Consider the following 15195-nt stretch of genomic DNA (forward strand, 5'->3'; position numbering starts at 1 on the left):
TTGAGTCATGTGAATTCTTTGTAGACCTTTGTGATCAGTCTCTTATCAGTTGTATGAGGTGCAAAAATTTCCTCCCAATCAGTGGGATGTCTCTTTGTTTTTGTTAATATTTCTTTTGTTGTACAAAAGCTCTTTAATTTGATGTACTTCCCGCTCTTTCTCTTTTCCTTCACTTCTTTGCTTTCAGTGATGTCTTTCAAGATTTTACTGAGATATATGTCCTGTAGTGTTTTGCCTATATTTTCCTGTGTATACCTATGGTTTATGTTTAATCCTTTGATCCATTTTGAGTTGGTTTTGTGTATGATATGAGGTAGTAATCTAGCTTCATTCTTTTGCAGTTTATCCAGCACCATTTATTGAATACACTATCTTTGTTCCACTACATATATTTTGCTCCTTTGTCAAAGATTACTTGTCCATAAATCTTTGAGTGTTTTTAGTCTATACACATTTTTTTAAACTACCTTTCTCAGATATTTTACCACTACCACTCCTTTGACCCATTCCCTTTTAAGTGACTTCATTTGCCAGTTTGATCACAAAAAGTTTACTGATTGTTGAGTAGAATTAAATAATTATAGCTTTCACTTTGCTAAGAAGTTATTTTAATCAAAGAGAACATGAAAGCAAGAGTCTCAAACACGTTGCTACTGTAAGGTAATGTATTATCACCTTTACCTCAGCTATTACAACAAAACACCATAGATCCAATGGCTTATAAACAACATAAATTGATTTTCACTATTCTGGAGGTTGGAAGTGCAAGATCAGATGTCATATGGTCAGGATCTAGTTGTACCAGATTGCCAAGTGCCAATTTCTTCCTGTGTCAACATAGGTTAAAGAGTAGAGCCCGAGAAGTTCTCCCATCTCTTTTTTTTAATAATTCATTTTTACATCATTTCGTGCATTTTTCCATCTCAGTTATAATCCCGTGGGCTTCCCATCACCAAATCACCCATGTGCCACCACCATAGTCCAGTGCACTTCCCTCCCCCCACTATTTTTGATCCCATTCCCCACTCCACCCTGTAAAATGTCTCTAGTATATAGCGGTTCATTATTATTAATATTTTCTCCCCTGGTCCTTTATACTCCTCCTATGTGTGAAACCACCTGGTATTTTTCCTTTTCTTTCTGGTTTATTTCACCAAGCATGAATTTTCCAGCTCCATCCATGTTGCTGCAAAGGCATGTGTTAATTTTTCTTTGGTTGCTGAGTAATATTCTATTGTGTATATGTATCACATCTTTTTAATCCAGTCATCCACTTTTGGGCATTTGGGTTGTTTCCACACCTCTCCAGTTGTAAATAAAGCAGCAATAAACACGGGGAGGAAGGTATCTTTTTGAGTTAGTGTTTTTGTGTCTTTTGGGTAGATACCTAGGAGTGGGATTGCTGGGTCATAGGGAAGCTCCATGTGTAGCAGTTTGAGGAACTTCCAAACACTTTTCCACAGTGGCTGTACTAGTTTGCATTCCCACCAGCAGTGCAGGAGAGTTCCTTTTTGTCCACATCCTCACCAACATTTGTTGTTGCTAGTTGTTTGAAGATGTGCTATTCTCAATGGGGTAAGGTGGTATCTCATTGTGGTTTTAATTTGCATGTCCCTTATTACAAGTGATGTTGAACATTTTTTCATATGTTTGTTGGCCAGCTGCATTTCTTCTTTGGAGAGGTGTCTTTTTAGCTCTTCTGCCCATTTTTTGATGATAATTTTTTTTTGAAAGAAAGTACTGAAGTGTCTAAATTTTGCACAGAATACTCTGTTGTGTTCAGAGAGCAGCTAAGTGGCATTCTTAGTCTTTGATTCAGTGTAGACAGGGACAAAGCCTACTTGATGTAAACAGGCTTCTGGTATAGAACTTACACTCAATTTTGCCTTATAGATACTATGTAATGTGTCCAGTTCAGTTCATTAAATAACTGTTTAACAGACTACTTATGACTTAAACATGCTTAAAACAGAATTCGAAGGCCCATATAAGTCACAAAAGCAAGAAAGGCTGTTTAATGCCATGTAATAAATACAGCTCATAGATTGTGCATCTGTGCGTGAGAGAGAAAGAGAAAGGGTGGGGGGGAAGAGGGAAAGAGAGAGAGAAGAGCCCTGTACAGTGGAGGAAAGGGAAGATTTTGACCTGGTCCCCTAGAAGTCATTTGCATAAATTCCCTTAGACCTGGAGGGCAACTGTAGGAGGCTGCTTAAGCTGACTACTATAAGAGAATTGAATAGTGTAGAAGAAAGAACAAATGTTTTATTGTTACAGAAATACTTAGGAGGCGAGGTAGTCTGAATTTAGAATGGATGAGATAGTGGCCAAGGGAATTTAGAATCTAGAAGCAGAAAGAAGGCTGAAGATACATCTGCTAACATGTTAATCACAGCTGGGGGAGAAACGTCCCTCCACAGAGTGAGGTGACTGAGGCTTCTCACAGTGCTGGAACCTCTTTGGGGTGAGTTTGCTTGACCAGGTTAGGCAGAGTAAGAACTCAGAGCCCTAACTTAGGGGAGCTGTGAGAGGAGTTCAGCAGCAGAAAGTGGCTGAGAAAAGGAGGGGGCATGAGCAAAAAGATGGCTACTGTCTGCCAGGGCCCATCTGGGGTCTTCAGCTTCCCTGGCCATGTGAACAGAAAGAGTAGCCAAAGCTCAGTCTGTGGTGTCTCTTCTTCACCTGGAACACAAGAAAAAAGTTCTCTGTTTTCCAGTGAGCCAAGTTAGAGGGTCTGGTTAAGAAGAGATTATATGCATGAGGGGTGAGTCAGTGTTACTTTTCAATTCAGTCGCTGGAACTTGTTTACAATATGGATATCTAAGGGTGTGGTAAAACTACCCTAACTTTTGTTGGTGGTGGTGAGAAGCCAGGTACTTTCCTGGGGTCATATCTCTCTTCTTTTTCCTTCTCCTGGTTTTCCTGCTTTTTCTTTTTTATAACTTTCTCTCCTGGGAACTTTGGTCACACTACAGATGGGTTTGGCAGCTTGTTCTGTGAGGAGAGATGTTTATTAGGTACTTTTTGCTTTAAGCAAATGCATTATACATTTTGCTTGCTTGGAGGCCTCTGCAAAAAAGCAAATGCTCTATAAATGCTTTGGCCTCTTGTAGGCCATAGGCCCTAATACCACACATCAGTAGCACATGTGTGGTTTCAACAGTGGTCTTCAGGTACACAGTGAAGGGCAGTCTTTGCAAAAATATTAAGTGGAAGGACCCACAGTGGGTGTGAGGAGACTGCCAGTGCAGGGCCACCTGCGTGTGCCCTGGTCACCAGAGGGAGACACTGTTCTTGTGCTTCCCCAGGTATATCCTAGGAAGGAACAAACTAGGAAGACATACAGTAAGGAAGCAGAGGCTTTGAGCTTCTTTTAACAACTGTTTTATCATCTTTCCTAGAACTTCTCATCATTGGAAGTAAAATTGACTATTTTCCTTTTTTTTTTTTTTAAGGTTTATTTATTTGTGCATACAGAGCTGGGGTAAAGGCCAGAGGGGCAGGTGTGGTGAGAGAATTCATCAGAGACAGAGCAGGGAGCAGAACAGGTAGATTAGTATACTGCAGAGGGGAGCAGTGGGAGAGACAGGAGAGTTCTGCCATGCCATATGGGTCTCTCCCCTGCTGTGGGATCGAACTCATGCTGAAGCAGAACAACTACATATAGCTTACTAATGCTGCACTTTAACCCTTTGCACCACTAGGGAGGGCCCCAAATTGGCTATTATCTATATGAATGTAATTGTGAAAAAATGGTGCAGAGACCTAACTATTTTTGGAGAAGGAGAAAGAGAAAGAGAGATGGGAGGGCAGCTGAGATTGCTCAAAATCTTTTATCCATCAAAGAATCCAATAATGTTGAGAGGGACTGGCAGCAAATGGGCTGATGGAGGTTTTAAGGGCTAAATGTTTAGAGCTCTATACCCTCTCCCCATTTATGTTGAAATCTTAACCACAGTGTGATGTATCAGGAGGTAGGGCCTTGGAGAGATAATTTAGTCATGGAGGTGGAAAGCTCATTAATGGGATTTGTGTCCTTCTTTAAAGAGATGGAAGAAGATGGGTGAAACATTACATGATATGTACTTCAGTAACATCTTTGAAAATACAGCACCCAATGCAATGATAGTGAAGGCAAGGACAAATAGATGAGACTACATCAAATTAGAGAGCTTCTTTACAGCAAAAGAGACATTACAAAAACAGACAGACATCCACTGATTGGGAAAAAATTTTCTCACACAAAACTAGTGATAAAGGATTGATCACAAAGATAATACAAAGAACTGATGAAACTCAACAAAAATAAAGTAAACAACCCCATCTACGTTGGGCAGAAGAGCTAAAAAGACACCTCTCCAAAGAGGAAATGCAGCTGGCCAACAAGCATATGAAAAAATGTTCAACATCACTTGTAATAAGGGACATGCAAGTTAAAACCACAATGAGATACCACCTCACCCTAGTGAGAATAGCACATCTTCAAACAACTAGCAACAACAAATGTTGGTGAGGATGTGGACAAAAAGGAACTCTCCTGCACTGCTGGTGGGAATGCAAACTAGTACAGCCACTGTGGAAAAGTGTTGGAGGTTCCTCAAACTGCTAAACATGGAGCTTCCCTACGACCCAGCAATCCCACTCCTAGGTATCTACCCAAAAGACACAAAAACACTAATTCAAAAAGATACCTGCCCCCCGTGTTTATTGCTGCTTTATTTACAACAGGAGAGACATGGAAACAACCCAAATGCCCAAAAGTGGATGACTGGATTAAAAAGATATGGTACATATACACAATAGAATATTACTCAGCAACCAAAAAAAAATTAACACATGCCTTTGCAGCAACATGGATGGAGCTGGAAAATTCATGCTTGGTGAAATAAACCAGAAAGAAAAGGAAAAATACCAGGTGGTTTCACGCATAGCAGAAGTATAAAGGACCAGAGGAGAAAATAGTAATAATAATGAACAGTTACATACCAGAGACATTTTACAGGGGTGGAGTGAGGAATGGGATCAAAAACAGTGGAGGGAAGGAAATACACTGGACTATGGGGTTGGCATGGGTGATTTAGTGATGGGAAGCCCACAGGATTACAACTGAGATGGAAAAATGCACAAAATGATGTAAAACTAAGCTATTGTATTATTTTTTAAAATACAAAAGAAACCATTTAAAAATATTTCTTTATTTATGCATATAGAACTGGGGTACAGTTCTATACCCCAGAACAGATGATCAGGGGCAGTGAGAGAGGATTCACCAGAGTAGGAGCAGTACAGGCAGATCAATGAAATGCACTGCTGAGGGGACAAGTGGGCGAGACAGGAGAGGTCTGCTGTGCCATGGTGGTCACCGTAGGGCCAGGGATTGAACTCCTACTGAAGCAGCTGTGCTGCTGCTAACTTCATAGTTCTGTACTTTAACCTGTTTTGCCACCACGGAGGGCCCCATTTCAGTATTTTCTATGTGGGTCAGGTGGATATTTTGTTAAACTGTCACCTGTTTCTTGACATTTATCCAACTAATCCAACCAGTTCTGTGAAGGAAGCACAATGTTTCCTGGAGTTATTTCAAATTCAGTGCTGCATTTTGGCTTGGTAACAGAGCTCTGCTGAAGTTTTCCCTCACCTCAAAAATAGAAATTACAAGTGTTTACAGAAAGCACTGGTAAAATTTGATAAATAACAGTTCCTTGATATTTTCAAGACTTCAAACGCTGACCTCTACTATATTGACATATTCTTTGTAGACACATATTTGTGTCCCCAGACATAGATATAACTTCAAATCAATGGGAAAAACTCACACCCTTGTTAACTTTCTGTTAATAGGTCAGATGAAGAACAGATGGTTAATTGTTCTATGAGATACCAGCCTAGTCTAACAATTGATTAAAATCCTTTAACAGTCGGCTTTTCCCCACATTGTCATCTTGGCTCTCCGTACTTCATTTTAATACCACAGATTTGCCACCAAAACCACCCAGCTGAGCAAACAAATAGATAAATTAAAATTTACAGCGCAGGAGTCAAACTGAATCGACCTGCATCTGATTGTATCAGCTGTACATGAGCTGAGTCTCAGCAACTACAAAGGACAAATCTATAAAAGGCAACATTTTCAGTCCTAGGAGCATATGAAAAAAATCTTTGTTCCAGGCCTGATGACCATTCACATGCCAGAGGCATAATAACCACCATTATTCACCAGTCTTTGTCTAAACTCACCAGCTCTTTAGGCAGATGACATCTGCAGAACAGATTCTAAACCCTGCTTCACTTAGAGAACTTTCCAAAGTGAATGGTCTGACTTGGTTAGTTAAGATTACCATCACTGAAATATTTACTAAAAGAAGACTTTAAGGTTTAATTGAAGGATAACAACAAGCTGCAACAAAATGCAAAATTTTTGTTTAAAAATAGTTGGAAAAAAATCAAAAAATAAATAAATAAAAATAAAAACAGTTGGTTTCAATAATCTTGTTTTAAGGTGGTATCAGTTAGGACACTCAATAATGCAAACCCAGGTCAAACAATAAAGGGAATTTATTGGATCTTGTCATTAAAAAGCCTAAATATTGGGCTTTAGGGCAATGCTTAGCTATTGTATTTGCTCACCTGATGTCACCAAGGATCGGTGCCCTCTCTGCTACCTTTCCATTCCCACATTCTGTACAAATGACCTCCAAGCAGATGCAGGGCCTCATCCCCTAGCCATAAAATGCCTCTATGGGGCCAGAGCTTGAGAGTATATCTTTTCCAGTCAATTCAAACTCCTAGTGGTCGCTTAGTCTTATTGGTTCTTTTGACTCCTGTACCCAGTTCTGGAGAGAGTGACAACAAATTTTAAAATTGTTGGTCTACAATTTTGTCTTCCATTTGTAAGACTCTTTTGATTATTAGCCCTTTGAAAATAGCAATTATGACTTCTAAATTCCTTGCCCTCTTTTTTTTTTTTTAAAGATTTATTTTATTTGTTCATACAGAACTGGGGTACAGGCCAGAGACTCAGGGGTGGTGAGTGGCTTCACCAGAGACAGAGTGGGGAGCAGAACAGGCAGATCTATGAAGTACACTGCTGAGGGGAACAGTGGGCGGGTCAGGAGAGGTCTGCCACGCCATGTGGTCACCTCCAGGGCAGGCGGGAATCGAACTCATGTGAAGTGGCTTTAGTTTCTCAGTGCAGTGCTTTAACCCGCTGTGCCACCAGGGAGGGACTCTTGCACTCTTTTAAATCACTTACACCAATGAATGCTCAACAATGGGATTGAGTTATATGTATTAATGGTTATAATAGTCTTTTTTTTTTTTGTCTATAAGTTGCTCTCTAGTTTTGAGTATATTCGTATATCTCTAATGTATTTTTTTTTTAATATCTGTAGTAGAACAGTGGGATAATGAATGATCCCTATGCTTTTCCACCATGCTTAGTTGCTCAGAAACTGGCTTTAACAGATTGCATCAAAGGACTTTCTTTCCCTCTGGCATCCACTGGGTTCAACCAATGGGAACAGCCCACAGGAGAGGATGAGAGTGTGTACTCCTTGGCTTCCTTCCCTACCAGGCTGCTTTCCTCAGGAATGTCACAGCTTCGGTCAGGTAACCCTCTCCAGCACTTCCCCTTTGGCCTTTCCCAAGATCTGGACACTGGGAAACCAGCCCCTGTTGTTTCAGACTTGGGATGAAACATTTCTGAGTTCTTGTTGGTTTCCCTTAACTTCACCCACAACTGCATAAAAGGATTGTCATTCAATTCTCCTCCATTACTTTGTGAAATGGTTCTATTTATGTTCTGCCAGTCATGACTCAAATATACACACATTATTAGAATATCCAATTCAAATTGACTTAAATCATCAGCAGAACTGATTAAATCACATAGCAGAAAAATATAGACACTTGACTTCAAACCGGTATAGTAACATAGGATGGTGTCAAGGTGGTTAGAACTGGAAGGAACTTGGATTGTCTCCTTGATTATAATAAAACTAAATCTGTGGGCAAGGAGGTAAGAGGAAGTTTTCTTGTTCCACTTGGTGGTTAAGAATAACAAATGAGGAAAAGGTTTAGTGGCCCAATTGTTTCTGAGTCCTATCCTAACACTCTGTGAACATGTGAGACAAATGAAAACTTTCAACAATAAAGTGAAAAACTCCACAAGAAAATACAGAACCTAATGAGAAACTAAACAATTAGTTCATCCTTTTATATTTATAGGCATATTCAACCGCTTTCATTCCTCTCAGCATCTAACACAACCTGAACACAGTCCCCACTAGCTCTTTTCTTTTATGGGATGCTGACAGTGGTGTGGCAGCTGCTGCCATGTTCCCAAACGCTTTTGGCTTCTTCTGCCAACTTCATATGAGAGACTAACAAAGACCAGAAGCTCTACTAGTTAATGATTAATAGTAACCTAGGACAGCAAAATATACACCAGTTTTGATTTTAAATGAAAAGACTTCACTGTGTACACAATGTCTCTAATAACAGCATAATGTCAAAATTAAAAAACAAGATAACAAAGTATGCTTAACAGTTTCTCATTGTTGCCAGTACTGTTTTTCCCTGTAACAATGAACAATTGTCCCATTAAACTGAACGACTTGCTTGAGATTTGACACAGCTGAACTTGTCTCAAAATTTTTCATCTTTTACTTTTTCTAAATTAGAAAAAGATTTTTTAAATCTTTTGGACTCTCATTTAGCTTTACCTTAGGCAACCATGGAGCATGTGTATTTTCCCATACTCTGCCAGTGTTGGCCCCTTACTTAGGGTGAACAGATTTAGCAAGCAAGAGAGTAGTATGAGTGAGCGAACTGTTACAAAGTACTTGCTGGCCAAGAAGTGGTAGCTGGAATACAGTAGAGTCATCTGAATAGAGGGACAATCCCCGCCTTGCCTGTGCTCGCATCCAACCAATGTTTTCTGGAAACCACAGCCTTAAGAGACTAACCAAGGCCATTTCGTCCACAGTTCCGGATCACCTAAGTAGAGCCCCCTTGGCAGTGTCTTAATCCATTTTTTAAAGTGGCCTTAGTCAGTTTCTAAAATTAAATATTTTTTTTTCTTATTCCAAAAGCAATGCATGTTTCTTAGGCAGAATATAGACATTTAAGATTAACCTAACAAGGGCCCTCCCGGGTGGTGCAGCAGGTTAAAGCACTGCACTAAGAAGCGTAAGCCACTTCCGCATGAGTTCGATCCCCGCCTGCCCCGGAGGTGACCCAAATGGTGTGGCAGACCTCTCCTGACCCACCCGCTGCTCCCCTCAGCGGTGTACTTCGTAGATCTGCCTGTTCTGCTCCCCGCTCTGTCCCTGGTGAATCCTCTCACCCTCCGCATCTCTGGCCTGTACCCCAGTTCTGTATGAATAAGTAAATAAATCTTTAAAAAAAGAAAAAGGATTAACCTAACAAAAGAGGTGGGAGAGAGCAGCCCTTAACTCCTCCCTTTACAAATGGCCATGGTTAACATTTTGGTGTCCAGTCAATGTTTGCTCACTTCTCTCCCTCTTTCTGGGATCTTTAGAGTAAATATTCTCTTGATTATCTTCATACACTATTAATTTTATTCATCTTTTTTTTCCTCACAGAACCTAAAACTGTACTCTTTGAATAGGTATTCAGTGAAAGGATGAATAATTAAATGTCTAAACCAGCTCCTCTCTTTTCGTGTGCTGCTGGAGATAAAATAGCCACAGTTACACTGCTCTGTTGCCCTGGGTCTGCCAAATGAATGCCATTATTGGATTTATCTGAAACCATCACAAAACCACAGAAACTCCATCAGAAAACCTTTCCTTAAAAGGAGTGTTTTCACAATAAAGTTCCCTTGACTTGGAACTAGATTCAGGTTTAAATTTCAATTGACTCATTTTATTTTTCATTTTACTACTTAAAGCCTAACCTATGATATGAAGGCATTGAAGTACAACCTATGGTATCCTTAGCTGTCAGTGTTAATATTATAGTCAAAGAAATACATCTCTATTTAATCAATGTATACACACACACACAAACACACACACGTGACAGTAGCTGGCACGTCTTGAGGTGCTAGCGTGACAAAATCTAGTTTGGGTTGCTTGTTTTCTAAAAGCTGAACGTCCTTATTTTAAAAATTCACCCATGTTTTTCATACTCACAGATTCAAAACTGAAAGCATGGACACCAACAAGAAAAACAGAAAATAAAACATTTCTCTATCTTTGACTATTATTCATTCTCGAATTCTGCTGATGGGGACCATCAGAGACCAGCTAGGACCAGTGGGCTCTCAGATGATTGTTGCAATTGTCTAAGCTCCCTCTTGTTTCTTTGGCTTTACCCTTGGTGTATAATTTCCAACAACAGCCCATTTCCAAAGCTATGATTTGTGAATGAGTCGTCCTGTGTGGTCAGGGAAACTGACAACTGAAGCAAAAGGAATTTTAATATCAAAACAGGTTGAAACAGGAAAATGATTAGCAACTCCTGTCTAGGTTTGGAAAAGCAAAATAAACTATCACTGCCTACCTATTCCTCCCCCATTGAGCTCAGAGTTATTTTCAAGTCCCATACCTATTTCTTGAGAACATTTAAGATAAAAGATCATGCACAACCCACATGATCTGGGTTATGCTGTGTCCCTTCCCGCATGGACCTGTCCCCAACCCGTGTCGCCCCCCCCTCCCCCAGCAAGCAGAAGGTTACATGTGCTTATGGGGACCATCAGAGACCAGCTAGGACCAGTGGGCTCTCAAGTTGTCCCAGTGCACAGAGACTTCAGAACACCGCACTTGAGGGAGCAAGGAGGCTGCTTTTTCAACATGTTCCATCAGAACAGGTTTGCTCACTTCCACTATGGGTGAAATACCCCCAATTCTTACTTGATTCCCCCGTTTGGGACATTTGGCCACACGTTGACAGCACCTTAGTACCTGGGCTGACTGGAGAATCATCTATAATTCCTGGGATCCAGGCGAGGACTTTGTGACCTTTTGTCACCCCAATGTCCCCCCATTGGGTGTGTACCCAACACCTGGGCTGTCTTGTTTCAACAGTCAGGAGAATCACGCCTGGCTACACCTTGGCTAGAAAAGCACACTTTTATCTCTAGCCACTGTTACAGCTGCTGCTGCGACCTCATCTCCTATTTCTTTTTGATTTTTATTTTCTTTTTATTTTATTTATTGGTTAACATTTGTTTAGAACCCTGTATATGATTTAGAGATATAGGTTCACAGCTCTACAAATGTATGTTGCCACACCATGCTAACCACTCAAACCCCAAAAATCCTCCACCATGGCCAATTGTGCCCACTCCCCCTTTATCCCTACTCCCTCAATTCTCCCCTTCTGGCAGCCCCACTCCTATAGTCATATTTCTAGGATTTGATTTGGTTTGATATTGTTTATTCCTTTGTTTCATTTATTTATATTCCATAAATAAACTTACTCTTGTCTTTCTCCTTCTGACTTAATTTTAATAAAAACCTCTCTAGTTCCATCCATTTTGTCACAAATAGTGAGATTGTGATATTGCATCTTTTTAACAGATAAGTAGTATTCCATTGTGTATATAGACTGCATCTTCATAATTAGATTATTGCCATTTTCTCTCTCTTCTTTTGGAATTCCTTCCATGTGAATGTTATTTCTCTTGGAGATTTCCCATAAGTTGCTTATATAGAAATTTTAAAAATGCTTTTATCTCCTTTATCTTCTTTCCCATCATATAATTCCCACTCCCCCCCCACACTTTTTTTTGTGTGTGTATCTTTTCCCCACTGCCTTCTATTTTATCTCACCAATTCCTTCTTCAGCCTCATTGAGTCTAATGTTTGAGTTCTTCTTTTGTATTTTACATTCAACTGTTGCATTCCTTATTTCTGTGATGTCTGTTTGGAGATTTTTCACATGCTCTGTTCTTGCTGTATCTTTCAGTTATTTATCAATTGTTTGCCTAATTTCAGTAAGCATCACTAAGAGAGTTGCTCTGAAGTCTTCTTCTGGTAGTTCGGTTAATTCTGTTATATTGGTGATTTTTCTCAGGGTTTTCTCTTGAGCAATTGACTGGAGTTAAACTAGACTGTTTTCCTTCCTAGCCCTTCCATGCATGTCTTGTCTTCAAATTGCAGGTTGTAAAGCATTAGCCTAGGTTGTTAGTCTTGGATATTGAGGTTTCTGTTGTTGTATAGGTTGAAATATCACCAGTTGGGCTGACTGAAAATTAAGAGCCAGTGTGGGGTGGCTGTCTAAGAACCTGACCAGGAGGGTCAAAACTGGAGGTATGTGGTCTGCATAGGTTCCCGAGTATATAGCCATGGACACAAGTTTCCCTCAGTGCTGTGGCTTCTTACACAGGGAGAAATCCACAATTACTTTCTGGTCCAGGCAGACTCTCCCAATGTGGCTCACCTAGAAGACTCAAACTGCAATTGATCTTTCAGCCTTGTTCTGATACAAATTTTGCTGATAATGCTTTTGCCTTAAAGCACAGAGTAGCCAGTGGGCTTGGTCTGCAGTTAGATTTATGAGAAGCTGCAGATAATGTAGTAGTTAAGCCATTCAAATGCTTGTCAAGCTAAGATGAAGGAGGGTCTGATGCTTCTCCCAACCACCAAGACCATCTGGATCATCATCAGCCCCAAGGTGTGTCACCAGCCAATGGTGGCCAGAAACTGTGCGAATGCCCCAGGAGTCCATTTAAGAGAACATTTGGGATGCCAAGCTAGCCACCAGCTAGTCTTAAGTGTGCCAATCTCAAGCCCACCCAACAGACAATGTTTGTTTGGGAAGTGCTGCCCTTCATCAGTGGGCTATGAGCAAGGGGAAACTGGGGAATCCAGTGTGGGGGAGGGGAAAGGAGGGGGTGCAAAAAAATACCTTTCCAAAATCCCCAGTATAATTCTTAGCAGAACCATTTCTGGTGATCCTACTCTTTTCAGGTCTCTCTCGTACTTTATGGAGATGACAGTCTCTAAGTTCTCAGTTCTTATTCAGGTGCAGTTGTTCCCTCACTAAGGGAGTTCATTGTGCTGATGGAGGAAGAGATAAATCCTGCTGCTACTAATCCACCATCTTAAACAGAGTCAAAAACCAAATCCTTCTTGTGACTTTTAAATTTAAATTTTATACTTAAAAAAAGTAATGCATATGGTCACAAGACTCAAGAGGAAATACATTGAAAAGATTCTATTCCAACCTTATCTCCTGCAGCAAGTAAAAAAAAAAAAAACGTGTATATATATTCTTTACTCTCTACTTTATGCAAAAGTTAACATGATATATTTGGAAAGGTGATGTATGGAACAAATGTAACAAAATATTACACGATTGCCAGCAATGTTGCCTATACCCTCACCATCACAATTTTATCTAAACTTTTGCTCTTTACTAGTCTGATTGTTGAGAAATACCAGCATAGTGTTTTTTAAAGATTTATGCATTTATGCATACCAGAACTGGGATGCAGGCCAGAGTTGGGGGGTAGGGGTGGGGGTGGGGGAGTAGTGAGAGGGTTCCCAGGGACAGAATGGAGAACAGAACAAGCTGATCTACTGAAGTACACTGCTGAGGGAAGCAGCAGGTAAGACAGGAGAGGTCTGCTGTGCCATGTGAGTCACCTCCCTGACAGGGTATGGAACTCCCACTTCAGTGGCTGCAAATAGCTTGATAGGGTTGTCTTTAACCTCTGCACCAACAGAGAGACCCAGCATAGTTTTAATTTGTAAAATTATGTACAAAGTTAAAAAAGGGCTCTTGGAGTTTTCTGCTCATTCTCTAACTCTAAAAGAAGAGAAAACTGACACCAGTGTTTCCTCGTCAACCCAGCTCTTCCACAGGCATCAGAATTACTTCAGGTCATCGTCCTTTTTTTTTTTTTTTTTAATTTTTTTGAAGATTTATTTATTTATGAATACATACAGAACTAGGTACAGGCCAGAGGTGCAGAGGGTGAGAGGATTCACGAGAGACAGAGTGGGGAGCAGAATAGGCTGACGAATGAAGTGCACTGCTGAGGGAAGCAGCAGGTGAGTCAGGAGAGGTCTGCCACACCATGTGGATCATCTCCAGGGTAGGGATCGAACTCATGCTGAAGTTGCTTTAAATTCTTAGTGCTGTGCTTTAACCCGCTGTGCCACCTGACAGGGCCCTCATCATCCTTTTTTAATGAGGCAGGGAGTCCTGGAGCAAACAGACAGGCTCTTCCTCTGTCCCAGATTTGGCTGAGAGTGTCCCTGAGTTAGATATGCATGTGTATCCATGTCAAACAACTCCTCCAAAGCGCTTCTTTATCTAATTTTTTGTTTACTTCTCAGTTCAGCACCTACAGCCTACCCCAGACTAAGCCTGAAAAGTCAAGGGGAGGTAACTGTTTCTAGCACCTAACATGGCACAACCGGCTGGCTCTGTAGGCCACCTAGCAAGAACTTCAACTAAGGGCATGACAACAACAGCACTTCCCACTAGAGATGTGAACCAGCAAATGCAACAATCTGGATACTTTTCCCTCCTCCCCATCTCCTGTTAGTGCTTCCCCCTGACTGACCTCAGCAGAAACCAGAGCAGGAGGAGATCACTGAGATAGTCTGAGAATCATAAAGTAATAGAGAAGGGGAGAGAGGAGATCTAGAAGGGCAAACAGAAGACAACTAGCCTGCCACAAAATGGCAAATGCCTTGTTCTTCTGAAACTTGTTCTCTCAAGTTTTTGACTTTGACTCTTGAGTTTCCTATGCTCCTGAAATACTTCTCTAAGGTTTTCAGTCATGACTGTTTTTGTTTTCCCTCATGTAAGATTTTTCTGGCAGATGGGCAACCTGTTACATAGTAACTATAACTGCCTTTGGGTTAATTATAAATTTTTAAGTGTGTCCTGTGAACCTTGGATCAGCACAGTTGGAGTCATATGGAAGAAAAAGATCTGAATAAAGGAGAGGCAATCATTATTATTCATCTTGCAATAGGAAGATAATGTCTCACAAAGATCTGCTTGTTTTTATAGTTAAATAGTGTTGTGTGCTTTGGAGACCAAGTTAAGCTAGGGAAAATTATTGTTTTATCTCTAGAATCCTGGTATCTTATTCTTAACACAATGGGTACAATTGAAGCCCTTTGATATTAAAGCTTAATAGTATTTCACTTCACCTTTGCCCAACTATGTCAGAAGCCCAATCTTTAACTAGGATGCTTGGAGGGCTTT

This window comes from Condylura cristata, unplaced genomic scaffold, assembly GCF_000260355.1.
Source record: "Condylura cristata isolate star-nosed mole 26May11 unplaced genomic scaffold, ConCri1.0 scaffold00003, whole genome shotgun sequence".
Taxonomy (NCBI): Eukaryota; Metazoa; Chordata; class Mammalia; order Eulipotyphla; family Talpidae; genus Condylura; species Condylura cristata.